The 20,739-nt window shown below is 46.3% G+C and overlaps 1 protein-coding gene and 1 pseudogene across 5 annotated transcripts in view; one reads left to right on the top strand and one right to left on the bottom strand.

Moving 5' to 3' along the window:
- IP6K1 (inositol hexakisphosphate kinase 1) overlaps window positions 1-20,020 on the bottom strand; it is a 74,383-nt gene extending 54,363 nt beyond the window's left edge. The window contains exon 1 of one of the 5 annotated variants that reach the window (XM_025376191.1): window positions 19,828-20,020. The gene's annotated coding sequence lies outside the window, so the exon portion shown is untranslated. Of the gene's footprint in view, window positions 1-19,142; window positions 19,801-19,827 lie in introns of those variants that run through there. The other 4 variants (XM_025376195.1, XM_025376194.1, XM_025376192.1 and 1 more) reach the window with 4 other exon arrangements.
- Window positions 8,129-8,447, top strand: LOC112618753 (annotated as a pseudogene).
- Window positions 20,021-20,739: the final 719 nt, after the last annotated feature.

Below are 20,739 nucleotides of genomic sequence, written 5' to 3'. Positions count from 1 at the left end.
TATAACGGGTAGAGTTTCTATTTGGCATGATGAAAGAAGTTCTCAAAACAGCATTGTGAATATATTTAATGTCACTGCAACATACCCTTCAAAATAGTTAAAATTCTACATTTTCTTATGTATATTTACTACAATTTTAAAATTTCATTTACAATAGCATCAAAAAAACCAAATGTCTTGGGTCAAATTTAACAAAATGTGAAAGAACTCTACACTAAAAACAATCAAATAATGTAGCAAAATATTAAAGAATGCATAAATCAAGAAATATGCCACATACAGCACATGGATTAGAAGACTCAATACAGTTAAGATGTCAATTCTCCCCAAGTGAATCTATAAATTCAATGGAATCGCAACCATAATGCCAGCAGACTTTTTTACAGAAATTGACAAGCTAATTCTAAAATTTATATGGTAGTAAAAAGAAATTATAATATTCAAATAAATCTTGATAAACAATAAAGTTGGATTATTTACACTGACTGATGTCAAGACTTACTATAAAGCTGCAGTAGTGGGGTACTGGCATACGGATAAACAAATAGATCAATGGAACAGAACACAGATTTCAGAAACAGGCCCATATCTACAGAGTCAATTATTCGTGGGTTTTTTGCCAGCAACAAATCAGGATATAACAGTCAATTGTTTTTCGACAAAAGTACCAAAGCAAACCAATGGGACGAGACAATTTTGGTGGTTTTAAACTATATCAATTTTTTTTACATTCTTCCCTCTAAAAAGTGAAATCCTCCTCTCTTTTTGAGTACAGGCTAGACTCCTTGAGTACAGGCTAGACTTAGTGACTCATTCTAATGAAAAGAACATGGCAGAAGTGATAGTGTATGACTAGGTCATAAGAAGCATCATGGTTTCTTCCTTAGTTTGTCTTAGATCATTTCTGGAGGAGATAACTGCATGCCATGAGGAAACTCAAAGAGCCCTGGGTATAACTTGTTAGCTTGAAAGTAGGATAAAATTAAAAAAAAAAAAAAAAAAGAGCCCTGGGTAGAGATAAACCACATGGAACTGACGCCTCCTGCAAAGAGCTTTACGAATAAGTCATCTTGAACACAGATCCTCTAAGCCAAGCACGGTGGCTCAGGCCTATAATCCCAACACTTTGGGAGGCCAACAGGGAAAGATCACTTGAGCCCTGGAGTTCAAAACCAGCCTGGGCAACAAAGTGAGACCCCATATCTACAAAAACATAGGAAAAATTAGCCCCGCACGGTGGTGCATGCCTATAGTTCCAGCTACTTGGGAGGCTGAGCTGGGAGGATCACTGAAGCCCAGGAGGCCAGGGCTGCAGTAAGCCGTGATCACACCACTGCACTCCAGCCTGGGCCACTTCTGAATTCCTAGCCCTCAGAAACTGAGGTAATAACTTTTTGCTGTTTTAAATTGCTAATTTTTGAAAAATTTGTTACAGAACAATAGATAATACACAAGTCTTTTCAACAAATGTTGCTAGTAATGGAACAATCAGTTATCTATGTGGGGGAAAAATAAATACCAGCTCCAATCTCACATAATAACAAAAATTAACTTAAGATGACTCAGAGACCAAAATATAAAAGCTAAAACTATAATGCTTTTAGGTGAAAACATAAAAAATAAAGTTAGGCTGGGCATGGTGGCTCACACCTATACTCCCAGCACTTTGGGAGGCCAAGGTGGGCAGAGCTCACCTGGGAGAACGGCTTGAGCCCAAGAAGTGGAGGCTGTAGTGAGCGGAGATCGTGCCACTGCACTCCAGCCTGGGTGACAAGAACCAGACCCTGTCTCAAAAAAAATAAAGTTATATGATTTACACTACCTGACTTCAAGTCTTACTAGAAATGTCCAACACTTAGAGGTAGGCAAGGTATCCCCAGACACTTAGACAGGACATAGAAAGCAATAATCATAACAGAAATTATTGATAGATCAAACTTCATCAAAACTGAAAACCTCTCATTATTTATTTATTTATTTATTTATGAGATGAAGTCTCACTCTGTCGCCCAGACTAGAGTGCAGTGGCATGATCTCGGCTCACTGCAATCTCCGTCGCCTGGGTTCAAGAGATTCTCCTGCCTCGGTTTCCCAAGTAGCTGAGACGACAGGCGCCCACCACCATGTCTGGCTTTTTTTTTTTTTCACTCTGTCGCCCAGCGCCCAGGCTGAAGTGCGGTGGCGCAATCTCGGTTCACTGCAAGCTCCGCCTCCCGGGTTCAAGCCGTTCTCCTGCCTCAGCCTCCCAAGTAGCTGGGACTACAGGCATTTGCCAGCACGACCAGCTATTTTTTTTTCTTTTTTTTTTTTTTTGTATTTTTAGTAGAGATGGAGTTTCACCGTGTTAGCCAGGATGGTCTTGATCTCCTGACCTCGTGATCCACCTGCCTCGGCCTCCAAAAGTGCTCGGATTACAGGCGTGAGCCACCACAGCTGGCCCACACCTGGCTAATTTTTGTATTTTTAGTAGAGATGGGGTTTCCCCAAGTTAGCTAGGCTGGTCACGAACTACTGACCTCAAGTGATCCCAAAGCGCTGGGATTACAGGCGTGAGCCACTGCGCCCAGCCCTGATCTTTAAAATATATCATTAAGAAAATAGGTCAGGCATGGTGGCTCACACCTGTATTCCCAGCATTTTGTGAGGCCCAGGCAAGAGGACTGCTTGAGGTCAGGAGTTCAAGATGAGCCTGGGCAAATATGCTGAGACCTCCATTGCTACAAAAAATTTTTAAAAAGAAAATAAGCTGGGCATGGTGGTATGCACATGTAGTCCTGGCTACTAGGGAGGCTGAAGCAGGAGGGTCGTTTAAGCTCAGGTGTTAGAGGGTACAGTGAGTTATCACGCTATTACACTCCAACCAGGGCAAAAGAGCAAGACCCTCTCTCTAAAAAAACAAAACAAAAAACAAAAAGTATGGTACCCAGAATACAAAAAAAATCCTAAAACTCAGTGACAAAAAAAAAAAAAAAAAAAAAAAACCCTGCCAGGCACAGTGGTGCGCACCTATAGTCCCAGCTATTTGAGAGGATGAGGCAGAAGGATCCTTTGAGTCCAGAAGTTCAAGTCCAGCTTGGGCAACATAGGGAGACCCTATCTCTAAAAGATAAATTTCTTTAAAAAATAAAAAAGCCAATTTTTTTAAAAAATGGGCAAAAGATTTGAATAAATACTTCACAAAGGAAGATACACAAAGACCATTAAGTACAGGAAAAGGCGCTCAATATCATTAGCATTCAAGTAAATGAAAATTAAAACCACAATGAGTTACCACTATACCTTCACCCAAATGGCGAAAATTAAAAACACACTACAACACACTAAATGTTGCTAAATGTGGAACAAACACAACTCTCATATATTATTGGTGAGAGTGTAAAAATGGTACAACCATTTTGGAAAAGGTGTTACAGTTTCCTATAAAGCTAAACATACATCTATCCTATGACCCAGCAATTCTATTCTCTTCAAGAGAAATGAATGTATATGTCCACACAAAAAAACCTGTGCAAAAAAGATCATAAAAGCTTTACTCATAAAGCAAACACTGGAAACAGCCCAAATATCTATCAACAGGAGAATAAACAAACTGTAGTGTTAATGCAATGAAATACTATATAGCAATAAAAATAAACTACTGATACAGACAACAGCATGTATAAATTAAAACATTACATTGTGTGAAAGAAACCTTACTCAAGAGTGGCCAGGCACGGTGGCTCACACCTGTAATCCCAACACTTTGCGAGGCCAAAGAGGGAGGATCGCTTGAGCCCAGGAGTGTGAGACCAACCTGGGCACCATGGCAAGATCTCTACAAAATAATTTTTTTTTTTTTTTTCAGACGGAGTCTCACTCTGTCGCCCAGGCTGGAGTGCAGTGGCCAGATCTCAGCTCACTGCAAGCTCCGCCTCCCAGGTTTACGCCATTCTCCTGCCTCAGCCTCCCGAGTAGCTGGGACTACAGGCGCCCACCACCACACCCGGCTAATTTTTTGTATTTTTTAGTAGAGACGGGGTTTCACCATGTTAGCCAGGATGGTCTCAATCTCCTGACCTCATGATCCGCCCGTCTCGGCCTCCCAAAGTGCAGGGATTACAGGAATTGAGCCACCACGCCCGGCCAAAAAAAATTTTTAATTAGCCGGGTGCAGCAGTGCACTCCTGTAGTCCCAGCTACTTGGGAAGCTGAGGTGGGAAGATCCTTTGAGCCCAGGGTGGGTTCGAGGGGGCAGTGAGCTATAATTGCACCACTGCACTCCAGCCTGGGTGATAAAACAAAACCCTCTCCCTTAAAAAAAAATAAAATAAAATAATACATATATGAAATACATGTAATACATGTATATGTAACACATGTATGTATTACATATATACAGTCTTCCTTTTTAACTTATTTTATGCATATAATATATACGAAAACAATATACAAAATATGTATACATAGGAAGACTATATATACATATACACATATATTGTCTTCTTATATTCTAGAGCGTTCTCTTTTTTGAGACAGGGTTTTGCTGTTACCCAGGCTAAAGTGTAGTGGCACGATCATGATTCACTGCAGCCTCCATCTCCTGGGCTCCAGCAATCCTCCCACCTCAGCCTCCCTAGTAGCTGGGACTATGGGCACATGCCACCACACCCAGCTAATTTTTTTATTTTTTGTAGAGACAAGGTTTCACCATGCTGCCCAGGCTGGTCTCAAACTCCTGGACTCAAACGATCCTTCTATCTCAACCTCCCAAAGTGCTGGGATTACAGGCATGAGCCATCACACCCAGCCTCTCTCTACTTCTGACTAGCCAATTTCTCATTACTCCAGTCTCTGTTACAGTTAATAATTCTAATTTTCTTTTACATAGAGACAGGGTCTCACTACGTTGCCCAGGTTGGTCTTGAACTCTTGAGCTTTTTTTTTTTTTTAAGACAGAGTCTCACTCTCACCCAGGCAGGAGGGCAGTGGTGTGATCACTGCTCACTGCAGCATCCAACTCCTATGCTCAAGTGATCCTCCAACCTCAGCCTCCTGAGTTGCTGGAATTTTAGGCATGTCCCACCATGCCCAGCTAACTGCTTATTTTTTGGTAGATAAGCGGGCCTTGCTGGGTTGCCCCAGTTGGTTTTGAACTTTTTTTTTTTTAATTTTTTTTTTTGAGATGGAGTCTGTCTCCCAGGCTGGAGTGCAGTGGCACGATTTCTGCTCACTGCAAGCTCCGCCTCCCGGGTTCATGCCATTCTCCTGCCTCAGCCTCCCAAGTAGCTGGGACTACAGGCGCCCACCACCATGCCCGGCTAATTTTTTGTATTTTTAGTAGAGACGGAGTTTCACCGTGTTAGCCAGGATGGTCTCGATCTCCTGACCTCGTGATCTGCCTGCCTCGGCCTCCCAAAGTGTTGCGATTACAGGCGTGAGCCACCGCACCCGGCAGGTTTTGAACTTTTTTTTTTTTTTTTTGAGACGGAGTCTCGCTCTGCCGCCCAGGCTGGAGTGCAGTGGCCAAATCTTAGCTCACTGCAAGCTCCGCCTCCCAGGTCCACGCCATTCTCTGGCCTCAGCCTCCAGAGTAGCTGGGACTACAGGCACCCGCCACCACGCCCGGCTAGTTTTTTGTTTTTTTTTTTGTTTTTTTTTTTTTTTTGAGACGGAGTCTCGCGCTGTGTCACCCAGGCTGGAGTGCAGTGGCGCGATCTCGGCTCACTGCAAGCTCCGCCTCCCAGGTTCACGCCATTCTCCCGCCTCAGCCTCCGAGTAGCTGGGACTACAGGCGCCCGCCACCACGCCCGGCTAGTTTTTTGTATTTTTAGTAGAGACGGGGTTTCACCATGTTAGCCAGGATGGTCTCGATCTCCTGACCTCGTGATCCACCCGCCTCGGCCTCCCAAAGTGCTGGGATTACAGGCTTGAGCCACCGCGCCCGGCCGTTTTTTGTATTTTTTTTTAGTAGAGACGGGGTTTCACCGTGTTAGCCAGGATGGTCTCAATCTCCTGACCTCGTGATCCGCCCGTCTCGGCCTCTCAAACTGCTGGGATTACAGGCTTGAGCCACCACGCCCGGTCCCCGTTTTGAACTTCTAAGTTCAACTGATCCTCCTGCCTCAGCCTCTCAAAGTGCTATAATTACAGGCATGAGCCATTGCAGCTGGCCAATTAATAATTCTTTATATAGTCCCAATTCTACCAATGAAAAGTAATACTGTAAACAGTCAAGTTAATATGTTTAAGGGTCCAACTGGTCCTGCCTGGTACACTCTGCTTCATGAAATTACTCAAACTTAGTATTGGCTCCCTGGCACCAAGGTCAGCACTTACTTTAGAGATACATGCAAAATATATGATAGCCACATATTGGCTGGGTGCGGTGGCTCACGCCTGTAATCCCAGCACTTTGGGAGGCGGAGGCGGGCGGATTATGAGGTCAGGAGATCGAGACCATCCTGGCTAACGTGGTGAAACTCCGTCTCTACTAAAAATACAAAATATTGGCCGGACGCGGTGGCTCACGCCTGTAATCCCAGCACTTTGGGAGGCCGAGGCGGGCGGATCACGAGGTCAGGAGATCGAGACCATCCTGGCAAACACGGTGAAACCTCGTCTCTACTAAAAATACAAAAAAAAATTAGCCAGGCGTGGTGGCGGGCGCCTGTAGTCCCAGCTTCTCAGGAGGCTGAGGCAGGAGAATGGTGTGAACCCAGGAGGCGGTAGAGCTTGCAGTGAGCCGAGATCGCGCCACTGCACTCCACCCTGGGCAACAGAGCAAGACTCTGTCTCAAAGAAAGAAAAAAAAAGATAGCCACATATTTCATAATACATCTTCCCAAACAGAGAAGCAGCTTTTTAATATTCATTATATTTTCTATGCTAATGAACCCACTTTAATTTTTGCTGCACTGTCTTCAGGTAAAGTACCAAAAAAAGGAAACCAAAACAGCCTAGGTATATCCTGCCTAGTATGCTGCTTGGCCCTGGTCCATACAACATCTTCTAGTTGAGCATAAGTCTTTATAAATAAGTTTCAGAATATTCACTAGCTAGGCATCGTGGTACACATGGGAGGCTGAGGCAGCAGGATCCCTTGAGCCCAGGAATTCAAGACCAGCATGGGTAACACAGCAAGACTCTCTCTAACACACACACACACACACACACACACAGACACACACACACAAAACCGGACTACTCACCACCAAACCAATTTTTTGTCCGAATTGCAACTATAAAATCTCCAAATCAGTCAGGGACCATTAAATTTAAATGTGCAAAAAAAAAAAAAATTTTTTTTAAGTACTTACATGATCAAATATATATTGAGTACCTACAGAGTAAGACCATGTAGTACATTATTACTAAGAAAACAAAAATTTGTTCTCTTGCCTTCAGAGAACTGAAAGTCAGCATAGCCCAAGAAGTTAATGGTGAAACAATGAAATATTACAAACTGAGCTACGCATAATAGGTGAGCTGTGGAAATGACTTTTAATGGGAGAGGGAATTTAAGGGATGAATACTTATCAACAAAAGCACTGCCTGTGGCTCCCAGACATTAAAGCCTAGAACACTTAGCTAGGGCTCTGACACAAGCGACTATACAGTCAGTTCTCATTACTGATGGTAATTATGTTTTATAAAGTCACTGTGTACAATGAGTTACTGAACACTGAGTCACTGCACCTAGACAAAATAAATGTTTAAATTCCTGTAAGCCTCTGGTCACATTTGCTTTTTTTTTTAATAAACTGTTAACCAGGGGAAGATGATCTAGTCATATTTTCATCAACCAATCAATATATAACCTTCCAGATCTACACACATACAATATAAAACCTTTTAGGTATGTTTCTGTTTAAAGACACCTTATTTAATATAAATTACTGATTCATTAACACTGAACTCATAGTCGACAGCATTACAACTCAAGCCTGAACAAAACTTACCTAACACATTCGTTGTAAGGTAATCAAAGCCTTCTTGTGCTTAGAAACACCAGGCAGCACTTCAATACGACATTTGGGGGCCATTTTAAGCATCAAAATCACCAACAAGGCCAGGTGCAGTGGCTAATACCTGTAAGCTGTCTCAAAAAAATAAAAAAATAGGCTTCCGGTGGCCGGCTTCATTGGGAACTATGGCTAAACATCATCCTGATTTGATCTTTTGCCGCAAGCAGGCTGGTGTTGTCATTGGAAGATTGTGTGAAAAATGTGACAGCAAATGTGTGATTTGTGTCCCTGCACTCTGGTACGCGTATGTGATGACTGTAACTACGTATCTTACTGGGGTGCTGTGTGATCTGTGGGGGCCCTGGGGTATCCGGTGCCTATTATTGTAAGGAGCGCACCATCCAGGAGAAGGATAGAGATGGCTGCCCAAAGACTGTCAATTTGGGGAGCTCTAAGACAGACCTCTTCTATGAACACAAAAAATACAGCTTCAAGAAGAGGTGATTAGTGGGTGGACCTTTCCTCCCCGCAATATCAAGCTGCTGCAGAGGCTAGAAAAGATGCCTACTACTACCAGCAGAAAGGGAGCAGAGCCCAGAGCATCACCAGGAGTGCCTGCTAGTGTACTGGCAGCTTGCCACCCCTCCTCTCCCTTCACCCAGACACGTGGTAGGGATGAAAAACGATTCTTCACAGAGCACTCTGGCACACTGTATTGGAGAAAACCTGATAGATTAGTCAGGCCAGGCGCGGTGGCTCACGCCTGTAATCCCAGCACTTTGGGAGGCCAAGGCGGGTGGATCACGAGGTCAGGAGATCGAGACAATCCTGGCTAACACGGTGAAACCCCGTCTCTATTAAAAAAAATACAAAAAAAATTTGCCGGGCGTGGCGGCGGGCGCCTGTAGTTCCAGCTACTTGGGAGGCTGAGGCAGGAGAACGGTGTGAACCCAGGAGGCAGAGCTTGCAGTGAGCCAAGACCACGCCACTGCACTCCGGCCTGGGTGACAGAGTGAGACTCTGTCTCAAAAAAAAAAAAAAAAATTGATAGATTAGTTAATGGTTTTTCTTGAATTTGAGAAGCAAAGATCTGTTCTCCATATTGATTTTTTCTCCCTCAACCAAGATCTTCCAAGAAATAATATTTTAGTCTTCCGCTTGAGGAGTTGACTGTGAAGCTACACTCAGTGAAAAACATGTTCTTGCAGCAGCTCCAGTGGCAGCTGTCCTTGAAGAACCTTTGGTGTGTGGTGGGAAGCTATCAGAACAAGAAATGTAGCTATTTACTCTTTTAACACTTGTGCTATTGTCATGTTATTTTCCTTCTGAGAAACTGGAAATCCTTTCTGTTGCTATTACATTAATAAAGTTGGTGTTGGCCGGGCGCGGTGGCTCAAGCCTGTAATCCCAGCACTTTGGGAAGCCGAGGCGGGTGGATCACGAGGTCAGGAGATCGAGACTATCCTGGCTAACATGGTGAAACCCCGTCTCTACTAAAAATACAAAAAACTAGCCGGGCGTGGTGGCGGGCGCCTGTAGTCCCAGCTACTCGGAGGCTGAGGCAGGAGAATGGCGTGAACCCGGGAGGTGGAGCTTGCAGTGAGCCGAGATCACGCCACTGCACTCCAGCCTGGGAGCACAGCGAGACTCCGTCTCAAAAAAAAATAAAATAAAAAAAAAATAAAGTTGGTGTTTATTTTCTGGTAAGATAAACAAAAATGAAAATAACCATTAAAAATCACCAACAAAAAGCAAATCAGGCCAGCTGCAGTGGCTTACGAATGTAATCCCAGCACTTTGGGAGGCCGAGATGGGCGGATCACTTGACGCCAGGAGCTCGAGACCAGCCTGGACAACATGGTGAAACTTCATCTCTACTAAAAATACAAAAATTAGCCAGGCATGGTGATGCATGTCTGTAATCCCAACCACAAGCAAGGCTAAGGCAGGAAAATTACTTGAACCTGGTAGGCAGAGGTTGCAGTGAGCCGAGATAGCAACAACGTACTCCAGCCTGGGTGACAGGGCAAGACTCAGTCTCAGGAAAAAAAAGCAAATAAATGCCAAAAAAAACCATAGTACTAAATAGACCAAGAAAAGGACACTTATTTACAATATGGTAATTGAAAAGAAGACAGCATGTTGCCTTGTCTAACCTCAGCTGGGAACACACAACTCAAAATTTTTGTCACTCTGTGCATATCTATAAATGATAGCAAAAGCACCAAAAGTATTGATTTTGGGGTTACAAGTGAATTTTAGCAGGTTTGCAAACTTGAAAATACAAACTCCGTGAATAATGAGGAACAACTGTATAATTACGATTCCATTTTGGAAACTTCTAAGAATCGCAAATTTAATCTACAGTGATAGAAATATCAGCACCTGTCTGTGTCCAAGGAAGCAGGCTGGGGTTGACTGGAAAGGGAAATAGGAGTACCTTCTACAACTAACTGACATCTTTTCACTGGGCCAGGCACAGTGGCTCATGCCTGTAATTCCAGCACTTGGGGAGGCCAAGGTGGGTGGATCACTTGAGGTCAGGAGTTCAAGACAAGCCTGGTCAACATGGCAAAACCCCATCTCTACTAAAAAAATACAAAAATCAGTCCATTGTGGTGGCACATGCCTGTAATCCCTGCTACTCTGGAGGCTGAGGCACAAAAATCACTTGAACGCAGGAGGCGGAGGTTGCAGTGAGCCAAGATGGCACCACTACACCCCAGCCAGGGCAACAGAGCAAGACTCTGTCTCCAAAAAAAGAAATCTTTTCACTGAAGTGAAATAAACATCTGTTGGGCCAGGCGCAGTGGTTCACGCCTGTAATCCCAACACTTTGGGAGGCCGAGGTGGGTGGATCGCCTGAGGTCAGGAGTTCAAAATCATCCTGGACAACATGGTGAAACCCCATCTCTACTAAAAATACAAAAATTAGCTGCGCATGGTGGCATGTGCCTGTAGTCTCAGCTACTTGGGAGGCTGAGGCAGCAGAATTGCTTGAATCTGGAAGGTAGACGTTGCAGTGAGCAGTGAGCTGAGATCCAGCCACTGCACTCCAGCCTGGCGACAGAGCGAGACTCCATCTCAAAAAAAAAAAAAAAAAAAAAAAAGCCGAGTTTGGTGGCTCAGGCCTGTTATCCCATCACTTTGGGAGGCCAAGGTGGGTGGATCACGAGGTCAGGAGATTGAAACCATCCTGGCTAACACAGTGAAACCCCCTCTCTACTAAAAATACAAAAAATTAGCCGGGCGTGGTAGCACACACCTGTAGTCCCAGCTACTCGGGAGGCTGAAGCAGGAGAATCACTTGAACCCGGGAGGTGGAGGTTGCAGTGAGTGGAGATCATGCCACTGCACTCGAGCCTGGGCGACAGAGCGAGACTCCATCTCAAAAAAAAAGAAAGAAAAAAAATTATACCTCAATAAAGTTGGAAATTTCTTTAAAAACAATGATAAAGCATAAAGATCAAAGATCAGAGATCAGCTGGCCATTTCTGGTGTGCAGGGGATTTTCTTTAACAGTGAAATGACTTTTTTTTTTAAGACAGGGTCTCTTGGCTGGGCATGGTGGCTCACGCCTGTAATCCCGGCACTTTGGAAGGCCAAGGCGGGTGGATCACAAGGTCAGGAGATCAAGACCATCCTGGCCAACATGGTGATACCCCATCTGTACTAAAAATACAAAAATTAGCTGAGCGTAGTGGTACGTGCCCGTAAATCCCAGCTACTCAGGAGGCTGAGGCAGGAGAATCGCTTGAACCCGGGAGGCGGAGGCTGCAGTGAGCCGAGATCGTGCCACTGCACTCCAGCCTGAGCAACAAGAGTGAGATTCTGTCTCAAAAAAAAAAAAAAGACAGGGTCTCAGCAAGGTGTGGTGGCTCATGCCTGTAATTCGGGCACTTTGGGAGGCCAAGGCAGGTAGATGGCTTGAGGTCAGGAGGTCAAGACTAGCCTGGTCAACATCGTGAAACCTCGTCTCTACTAAAAATACGAAAAATTAGCTGGGCATGGTGATAGGTGCCTGTAATCCCAGCTGCTCGGGAGGCTGAGGCAGGAAAATCACTCGAACCTGGGAGGCAGAGGTTGTGGTGAGCAGAGATCGCACCTCTGCTCTCCAGCCTGGGTGACAAAACGAGACTTCGTCTCAAGAGAAAAAAAGATAGGGTCCTACTCCGTCACCCAGGCTGAGGTGCAATGGCCCAACCATAGCTCACTGCAGCTTCAAACTCCCAGACTCAAGCGATCCTCCCATCTTAAGACTCCTCAGTAGCTGGGGTTACAGCCACGCACCACCATGCCCAGCTAATTTTTTTATTTTTTGTATCGATGGGGTCTCACTATGTTTCCAGAGCTGGTCTCGAACCCCTGGGCTCAAGTGATCCTACTGCCTCAGCCTCCCAAAGTGCAAGGATTACGGGGATGAGCCACCATGTCCAGCCAATATGTTTTTAATTAACAGCTTTATTATTATTCACACAACATACAATTCACCCATTAAGGTGTACAATTCAATGATTTTAAGTATAAGATATTCAGATATAGGAGCAACCATCACCGCAATTTTAGAATGTTTTAATCATCTCAAAAAGAAATCCCATACCCTTAAGCTATCATTTTCTCTATCCCCCACAACTACCTCCAAGCCCTAAGCAATCACTAATCTACTTTGTTTCTATAGAATCATCTATTCTGGATATTTCACATAAATGAAATCATATAAATGTGAACTTCTCCATCTGACTTCTTTCACTTAACATGCTTTCAAGATTCATCCATGTTGTAACATGTATCAGCACTTTGCTCCTTTTTATTGCAGAATAATGTTCCCTTGAATGTATATACCACATTTTATCTGTCAGTTGATGGACACTTGGGTTGCTTCTCCTCTTGGTTATTATGAATAACACTGCCATAAACATTTGTGCACAAGTTTTTGTGTGAACATTTGTTTTCACTTCTCTTGGGTAGACAGCCAGGAGGGAGATTGCTGGGTCATATGGTAACTCTATGTTTAACCATATAAAGACTGTTTTCCCAAGTGGCCCACTTGACATTCCCACCAACAGTGTATGAGGTCTCTAATTTCCCCATATTTCCATCAACATATGACATCATCTGATTTTTTTATTACAGAGTAAGTTGTTTAATAATTTTTCATTCAATCATAATACACCCAAATTTTTCTTTTCTTTTCTCTTTAGAGACAGGGTCTTGTTTCTGTCATCCAGGCAGGAATGCAGTGGCACAATGATGGCTCACTGCAGCTTCAACCCCTGGGCTCAAGCAATTCTCCCACCTCCGCCTCCCAAGTAGCCGGGAATACAGGGGCATGCCACCATGCTCGTTTAATTTTACATTTGTGTGTGTGTGTGTGTGTGTGTAGACGGGGTCTCACTATGTTGCCCAGGCTGGTCTCAAATTCCTGGGCTCAAGCAATTTGCCTGCTTCAACCTCCAAAAGTTCTGGAATTACAGGCATGAGCCATGGTACCTGGCCTACACCTAGATTTTTATGTATTTATAAGGTGTTCTTACTCATTAACATCGAATTTTAGACTTGAAAAGAGTCCAGTCCTAGACCTGCTCCCCTACCCTGCCCTCCTTTTATATAATGAGACAGGAATAAATAAGCTAAACCCACAAATAAAATTTTACAAAAGAGATCAGCAGATTTTCTAGGCACTCAACAAAACAATGTTCCTAACAGAGATCCAGCACTGAAGTGAACACATGTTCCCATGAAAGCTCATTTGTTATGTCTTCTAAATAAATGCAACTTCAAACCACAGTAGCAGACCTGAGAGTCTTTATCATCTTTCATACACACATACACACACACACACACACACACACACACACACACACACACAGAGTCTTAGGCTTTCCTACCCAGAATCTATTGCTTAAATTCTGCTATAGTAGGAGAAATGAAAACCTATATTTAAAAATCAGTGCAAAAGCACAGATCCACAGCCACAAAGACACAAAATGCCGGCCTGCTTCCTTGTTCCAAGTCAGAAATGGAGTGTACTGTGCAGTCGTTCCCCAACTCTGCCCATCACTGTTCCTTACAGTGTCAGGGCTGCACCGGGAGGAGGTCAGGCAGCAAACACTGCCATTTACAGCAGCCCAAGGAGGCAGTGAGATCAAGACCCAGCAAAGAAAAGGGCCTAAGAATGTTTGCATCCAGTGCCATATTCACAGAAATGTTTTCCTAGAAAACTGGCATTTTAACAAGGAAGGGCTCTTTTTAGGCCTTAGTTCTGCCCTTTGAGCAAGTTCTGTCTCTGTTCTGCAGCACCAAGGGACAGCCCTGCCTCTATAAAACACACTTCAAGGCAAGGCAGGGTGGAGGTAGAAATTCACAGCCACCAAATCCCCATTTCTACTTGCCCACTCCCTTCTATTTCCCTGTTTAATTACAGAAGGTGTTTCCAACTCACACAAATCTAGTACATATTTATAAATATTTGGTCCTCATCTACAGGTGCAAAAAGACACAAGAAGTGTAAAATACAGTCCCTGTCAGAAAAGGATTAGGCCCTACCAGAGGAAACAAACAAACAAACAAAATATATATATATATATATATATGTATTTTTTTTTTTAGACGGAGTTTCGCTCTTGTTGCCCAGGCTGGAGTGCAATGGCGCAATCTCGGCTCACTGCAACCTCCACCTCCCGGGTTCAAGTGATTCTACTGCTTCAATATCCCAAGTAGCTGGTATTACAGGCGCCCGCCACCACACCCGGCTAATTTTTTGTATTTTCAGTAGAGACAGGGTTTCACCATGTTGGCCAGGCTGGTCTCTAACTCCTGGCCTCAGGTGATCCACCTGCCTTGGCTTCCCAAAGTGCTGGGATTACAGGCATGAACCACTGTGCTGGCCTAAAAAATTATTCTTAAAAGAGCAAATACTATTTTGATATTTGTTTCAGGGCAATAATGCCACTGCAGTTCGAAGAGTATGGAATATATCCCCAGGAGCTGAAATGTTTTGGGGACATTTCATAAAGAGGTAGGTAGAAATGGAGCTGGACTATGGACAAGAGAGAAGCTGAAGGAAAAGGTCATCTCCACAGGCCATAGGTCACTGGATTCACCCATGAGAGGATTTGTGTAAAGAAAGAGTACATATGGAATGTTTAGCAAACCATTTGGTTAGTGGGGATTAGGATAAACCCTGAGGAAGAAGGCTGGAGTCAGCTGGACTATATCGCCTTAAATGCCACATTAGGACATCAGATCTCATCCCATAAGCCTGTAGTAGTTCCTGATTTCAGTGCAGGATCTCCACAGTCTGCGCAGTGTGAAAAAGTCCTGAAATTGGCCAGGCAAGGTGACTCACATCCGTAATCCAGCATTTTGGGAGGCCGAGGTGGGAGGATCACTCCAACCAAGGAGCTAGAGGCCAGCCTGGGCAACAAGCAAGACTCCGTGTCCATTAAAAAAAAAAAAAAAATTAAAATTAAGAATTAGCTGAGCACAGTAGTGCCCACCTGTAGTTCTAGCTATTCTGGAGGCTGAGGCAGGAGAATCACCTAAGCCCAGGAGTTCGAGGCTGCAGTGAGCTATGATCGCGCCACTGCACTCCAGCTGGGCAACAGAGTAAGACCTGTCTCAAAAAAAAATTAAGAGGCCGGGCGCGGTGGCTCAAGCCTGTAATCCCAGCACTTTGGGAGGCCGAGACGGGCGGATCACGAGGTCAGGAGATCGAGACCATCCTGGCGAACACGGTGAAACCCCGTCTCTACTAAAAAATACAAAAAACTAGCCGGGCGCGGTGGCGGGCGCTTGTAGTCCCAGCTACTCGGGAAGGCTGAGGCAGGAGAATGGCGTAAACCCGGGAGGCGGAGCTTGCAGTGACCTGAGATCAGGCCACTGCACTCCAGCCTGGATGACAGAGCGAGACTCCATCTCAAAAAAAAAAAAAAATACTAAAGTTTACAGATAAATTATGCAAAGATAAAGAACAGTGGATGGAAAGTCTACTTTTTTTTTTTTTTTTTTGAGACGGAGTCTAGCTCGTCGCCCAGGCTGGAGTGCAATGGCACAATCTTGGCTCACTGCAACCTCCACCTCCCAAGTTCAAGCGATTCTCCTGCCTTAGCCTCCTGAGTAGCTGGGATTACAGGCACGCGCCACCAGGCCCGGCTAATCTTTGTATTTTTAGTAGAGACGATGCTTCACCATGTTGGTCAGGTTGGTCTCGACCTCCTGACCTCGTGATCCACCCACCTCGGCCTCCCACAGTGCTGGGACTACAGGCATGAGCCACCACGCCTGGCCTGGAGGGTCTACTATTATAACAACAGTCTGACACATTTGCACTTAAAAATGCCCATCACAAACCAGGCACAGTGGCTCATGCCTGTACTTTAGGTACCCGAGGCAGGAGGATCGTTTGCACCCAGGAGTTTGAGACTAGCCTAAGCAACATAGTGAGACCCCCATCTCTACAAAAAATTAAGACAAAGAAAATTAGCCAGGCATAGTGACACACATGTGTAGTCTTAGCTACTTGGGAAGCTGAGGCAAGAGAATCACTTGAGCCCAGGAGTTGGAAGCTGCAGTGAGCTACAACTGGGCCACTACACTCCAGCCTAGGAGTTTTTGAAGAGACCGTCTCTTAAAAAATCCAGGCGTGGCCAGGCGTGGTGGCTCACACCTGTAATCCCAGCACTTTGGGAGGCTAAGGTGGGCGGATCACCTGAGGTCAGGAGTTTGAGACCAGCCTGGCCAACACAGCAAAACCCCAGCTCTACCAAAAAAAAAAAAAAAATACAAAAATTAGCCAGGCATGCTGGTGCACGCCTGTAGTCCCAGCTACTCAGGAGGCTGAGGCAGGAGAATCACTTGAACCCAGGAGGCAGAAGTTGCAGTGAGGCAAGATCATGCCACTGCATTCCAGCCTGGGCGACAGAGTGAGACTCCGTCTCAAAAAAAAAAAAAAAAAAAAGGCCAGGCGTGGTGGCTCATGCCTGTAATCCCAGCACTTTGGGAGGCCAAGACAGGAGAATCACTTGAGACTAGGAGTTCAAGCCCAGTCTGGGCAACTGAGACCCCGTCTCTACTTAAAATGCAAATGACAGCCAGTGCAGTGGCTCACCCCTGTAATCCCAGGCCAAGGTTGAGGCAGATGAATCAGGAGTTCAAGACCAGCCTGGCCAACATCGTGAAACCCCGTCTCAGGAGAAAAAAAAAAAAAAGCAGGGGCTTGGGACAATTTTGAAAAGCTCCTAATATTTTAGTATCCCCCTCCTTTCTTTTCAAGAACTGCCCAAGGAACTGGTCTTACCAAGATTAAAACACACTAAAGATTTAAAAAATGGCCCTGAAGGATAATGAAATAAATAAAGACTACTCAACTTCTCCCTTGCCTCACAAGTGCAGTATAAACTCAGTCGAACAGCAACAAGCAGCCAGCCTCCTCTGGGTTCAGCACCTGCTTTCCTAAAGGATCTCCTGACTAAGGAGGTAGTTTCTTTCAAAATTATTTTTTTTATTTTTATTTATTTATTTTATTATTTTTTTTCCTGAGACTGAGTCTCACTCTGTTGCCCAGGCTGGAGTGCAGTGACGCGATGTCGCCTCACTGCAACCTCCACTTTCCGGGTTCAGGCGATTCTACTGCCTCAGCCTCCAAAGAGCTGGGACTACAGGCATGCACCATCACGCCCAGCTAATTTTTGTATTTTTAGTAGAGACAGGATTTCGCCATTTTGGCCAGGCTAGTCTCGAACTCCTGACCTCAGGTGATCCGCCTGCCTCAGCCTCCCAAAGTGCTGGGATTACAGACATGAGCCACCACGTCTGGCCTTTCAAAATTATACATTCAGAGGTGACAAGACCTGATAGAAGTGCACAAAGTAGGCTGGGTGCGTGGCCGGGCACAGTGGCTCACGCCTATAAGTAATACCAGCAATTTCGGAGGCCAAGGCGGGCAGATCACGAGGTCAGGTGTTCAAGACCAGTCTGGCCAACATAGTGAAACCCCATCTCTACTAAAAATACAAAAATTAGCTGGGCATGGTGGCATGTGCCTGTAATCCCAGCTACTCGGGAGGCTGAGGCAGGAGAACTGCTTGAACCAGGGAGTCAGAGGTTGCAGTGAGCCGAGATCGCACCACTGTATCCAGTCTGGCAAAGGAGCGAGACTCCGTCTCAAAAAAAAAAAAGAAAAAAAAAGTGCACAAAGTATTGTCGCTTGACTTCTTAGTCATCTCATGCAGGCATGTTGTATGACCACGTACAAGAAGACTGTGCAAAGAACCAGAGGCCACAGGTCAAGAGAAATGTGTTTTGTAACAATCAGAACTCTTCCTAGACTAGCACACTCTGCTGAGGCTCTCCAACCTACCCACATTCACAGGAAAGGGGCCTGAAGGTCTGTTTTCACTGAGCAAAATAATTTTACTACTGTTAAAAGTTAATTTGCGGCCGGGCGCGGTGGCTCAAGCCTGTAATCCCAGCACTTTGGGAGGCCGAGACGGGCGGATCACGAGGTCAGGAGATCGAGACCATCCTGGCTAACATGGTGAAACCCCGTCTCTACTAAAAATACAAGAAAATTAGCCGGGCGAGGTGGTGGGCGCCTGTAGTCCCAGCTACTCGGGAGGCTGAGACAGGAGAATGGCGTGAACCCGGGGGGGCGGAGCTTGCAGTGAGCGGAGATCGAGCCACTGCACTCCAGCCTGGGGCACAGAGCAAGACTCCGTCTCAAAAAAAAAAAAAAAAGAAAAAAAAGTTAATTTGCACCGGGCGCAGTAGCTCACACTTGTAATCCCAGCACTTTGGGAGGCTGAGGAGGGAGGCTCACGAGGTCAGGAGTTCGAGACCAGCCTGGCCAAAATGGTGAAACCCCGTATCTACTAAAAATACAAATATTAGCCGGGCATTGGTGGCGCGCGCCTGTAGTCCTAGCTACTCAGAAGGCTGCGGCAGGATAATCGCTTGAACCCAGGAGGCGGAGGTTGTGGTGAGCCGAGACTGCGCCACTGCACTCCGGCCTGGGCAACAGAGCCGAGAGACTGTCGCAAAAAAAAAAAAAAAAAGTTGATTTGCCAGTTAGATACCATCTACAACAAAAGTTTCATTTATTTTTCCGATTCTAAGACACTCCTACATTTCCTTTGTCTCCTATGGCGAGTATCTCTTTAGGAGAAAAAAAATCAATCAAGTTATCACCATAATATTCACTTTCTCCTAAAGCAAAAAGAGGAAGACATTACCACTCTCCAAAAAGTGGTGGTGAAGAACCAAAGAAATTATGTTCCAAAATAGAACTCAGCCATTATGGACATTTAACCAGGCTCTTTGGTAGGAAACAAACGGTGAGCTTCGAGGTACACGAGAGGTTCCGAACGGGTCTCGGGAAGCAGCAGCCAGGCAGAGGGTCCCCCTTGCCAGAATCACAGGGCCGTGACACCGGCCTGCCTGGCTCGCGGGGGCTTTGGCTTGATTCGTCTAGTCTTAGCATCCAGCGTCCTGAAAATCACTCGCAGGAGCGCTATCTAAGAAAGAGGTAAGTCTATTTCTCAGCCAGGAGCAACACAACTCCCAGGAGAGCATCAGGGTGGCACCGGACACACTTCAACGCTCCGGATCAGCAGAGTCCAGAGCTTCGGTCAGAGAAGCTGGTTTCCCGCTACTAGCCGGCCAGACCTCAGGCACTGGCGCTCTCCGACCTCCACACCGGCTGTTCCCCGGCTTCGGTGCCAGCATCTAGGAGGCTCGGCGGGCGGCCGGTCAGGACGCTCGAGCGATGTTCCAGTGATGCTCCACCGGAGCCCCGACCCCACGCGCGCCCACTCCAACGCCGCGCCCGCCACCGCCCTCCCCGCGGGCGTCAGGCCGGTCTATCGGCCCGGCTCCTGTCACTCACCCGCCCGGCCCGGGTACCGGGCGCCCACGGCTCCCTACGGGAGCTGGGCCCCCCGGGCCTCCAGGTTTCGGCCCGCCCCCTGGCAGGCAGCACAGGCGGCTGAGCCCCGCTACAGCGGCCTCTCACCGGCCGCTTGGTCCAGCTCCCGGCGCTGCCCACTGGGTACGGATCAACAACAAGATGGCGGCTAGCCGAGGGGGCGGGGGCCGGGCGTCATAGTAACCAGGACTGCAAAGAACCCGCCCCCGAGGGGTGCCATCCCCAATCAACAGTCTTTTTGCTCGTCGCCAGGGGAAGTGCTTCCCGCTGACAGGTCAGCTCACCTGTCAGTCAGAGTCTGCCGCTCAGTGCCTGTGCCGAAAGCGTGGGGCACGTGACTGTGACGGCATGGGTTTGCGCATGCGCTTCGTTCTCGCTGTGGCTGGCGGAGGTTTTGCTGGCGACTCCGAAGCCAGCTCGCCCTTGGCCTCTCTGCGTGTCTGGCCCCGGTGCGGTACCGGCGGCGTCTTCTCATACGTTTGCGCACACACAGGGAATCTAAGCGGTGTGCTATTCGTTTTTTTGTCACCCACTCTGGGAGAAGGGGGGTGCAACCCCAGTTCACTCTGGAGAGGAAACTGAGGCTCAGAGAGGGGAGGCCGAGCCAAGGTCACACCACCTCTAGAAATGGAGGTGCTGGGTCTCGCACCTCCTCCTACTGGTTTCAGTGTGAGGAGCCTCTATCCCGGCTTCCCGCGCTTTGTCCCTTAGTAGCCTCGAGGTACAGCAGTCTGTGCTGCCACAGCAGCCTCTGGTTCATTGCCCATGCTTTCCTGCCTGAGGTTTAGAGCCTAGCACAAGTCCTGACACACAGCGGGCACTCCCTTTTATCAGTCCTAGAGCATCTTGTCTTGAGATCCTATGACAGCATCT

Source organism: Theropithecus gelada, chromosome 2 (genome assembly GCF_003255815.1).
Source record: "Theropithecus gelada isolate Dixy chromosome 2, Tgel_1.0, whole genome shotgun sequence".
NCBI classification, from domain to species: Eukaryota; Metazoa; Chordata; class Mammalia; order Primates; family Cercopithecidae; genus Theropithecus; species Theropithecus gelada.
This window is presented reverse-complemented; position numbering and strand designations above follow the sequence as displayed.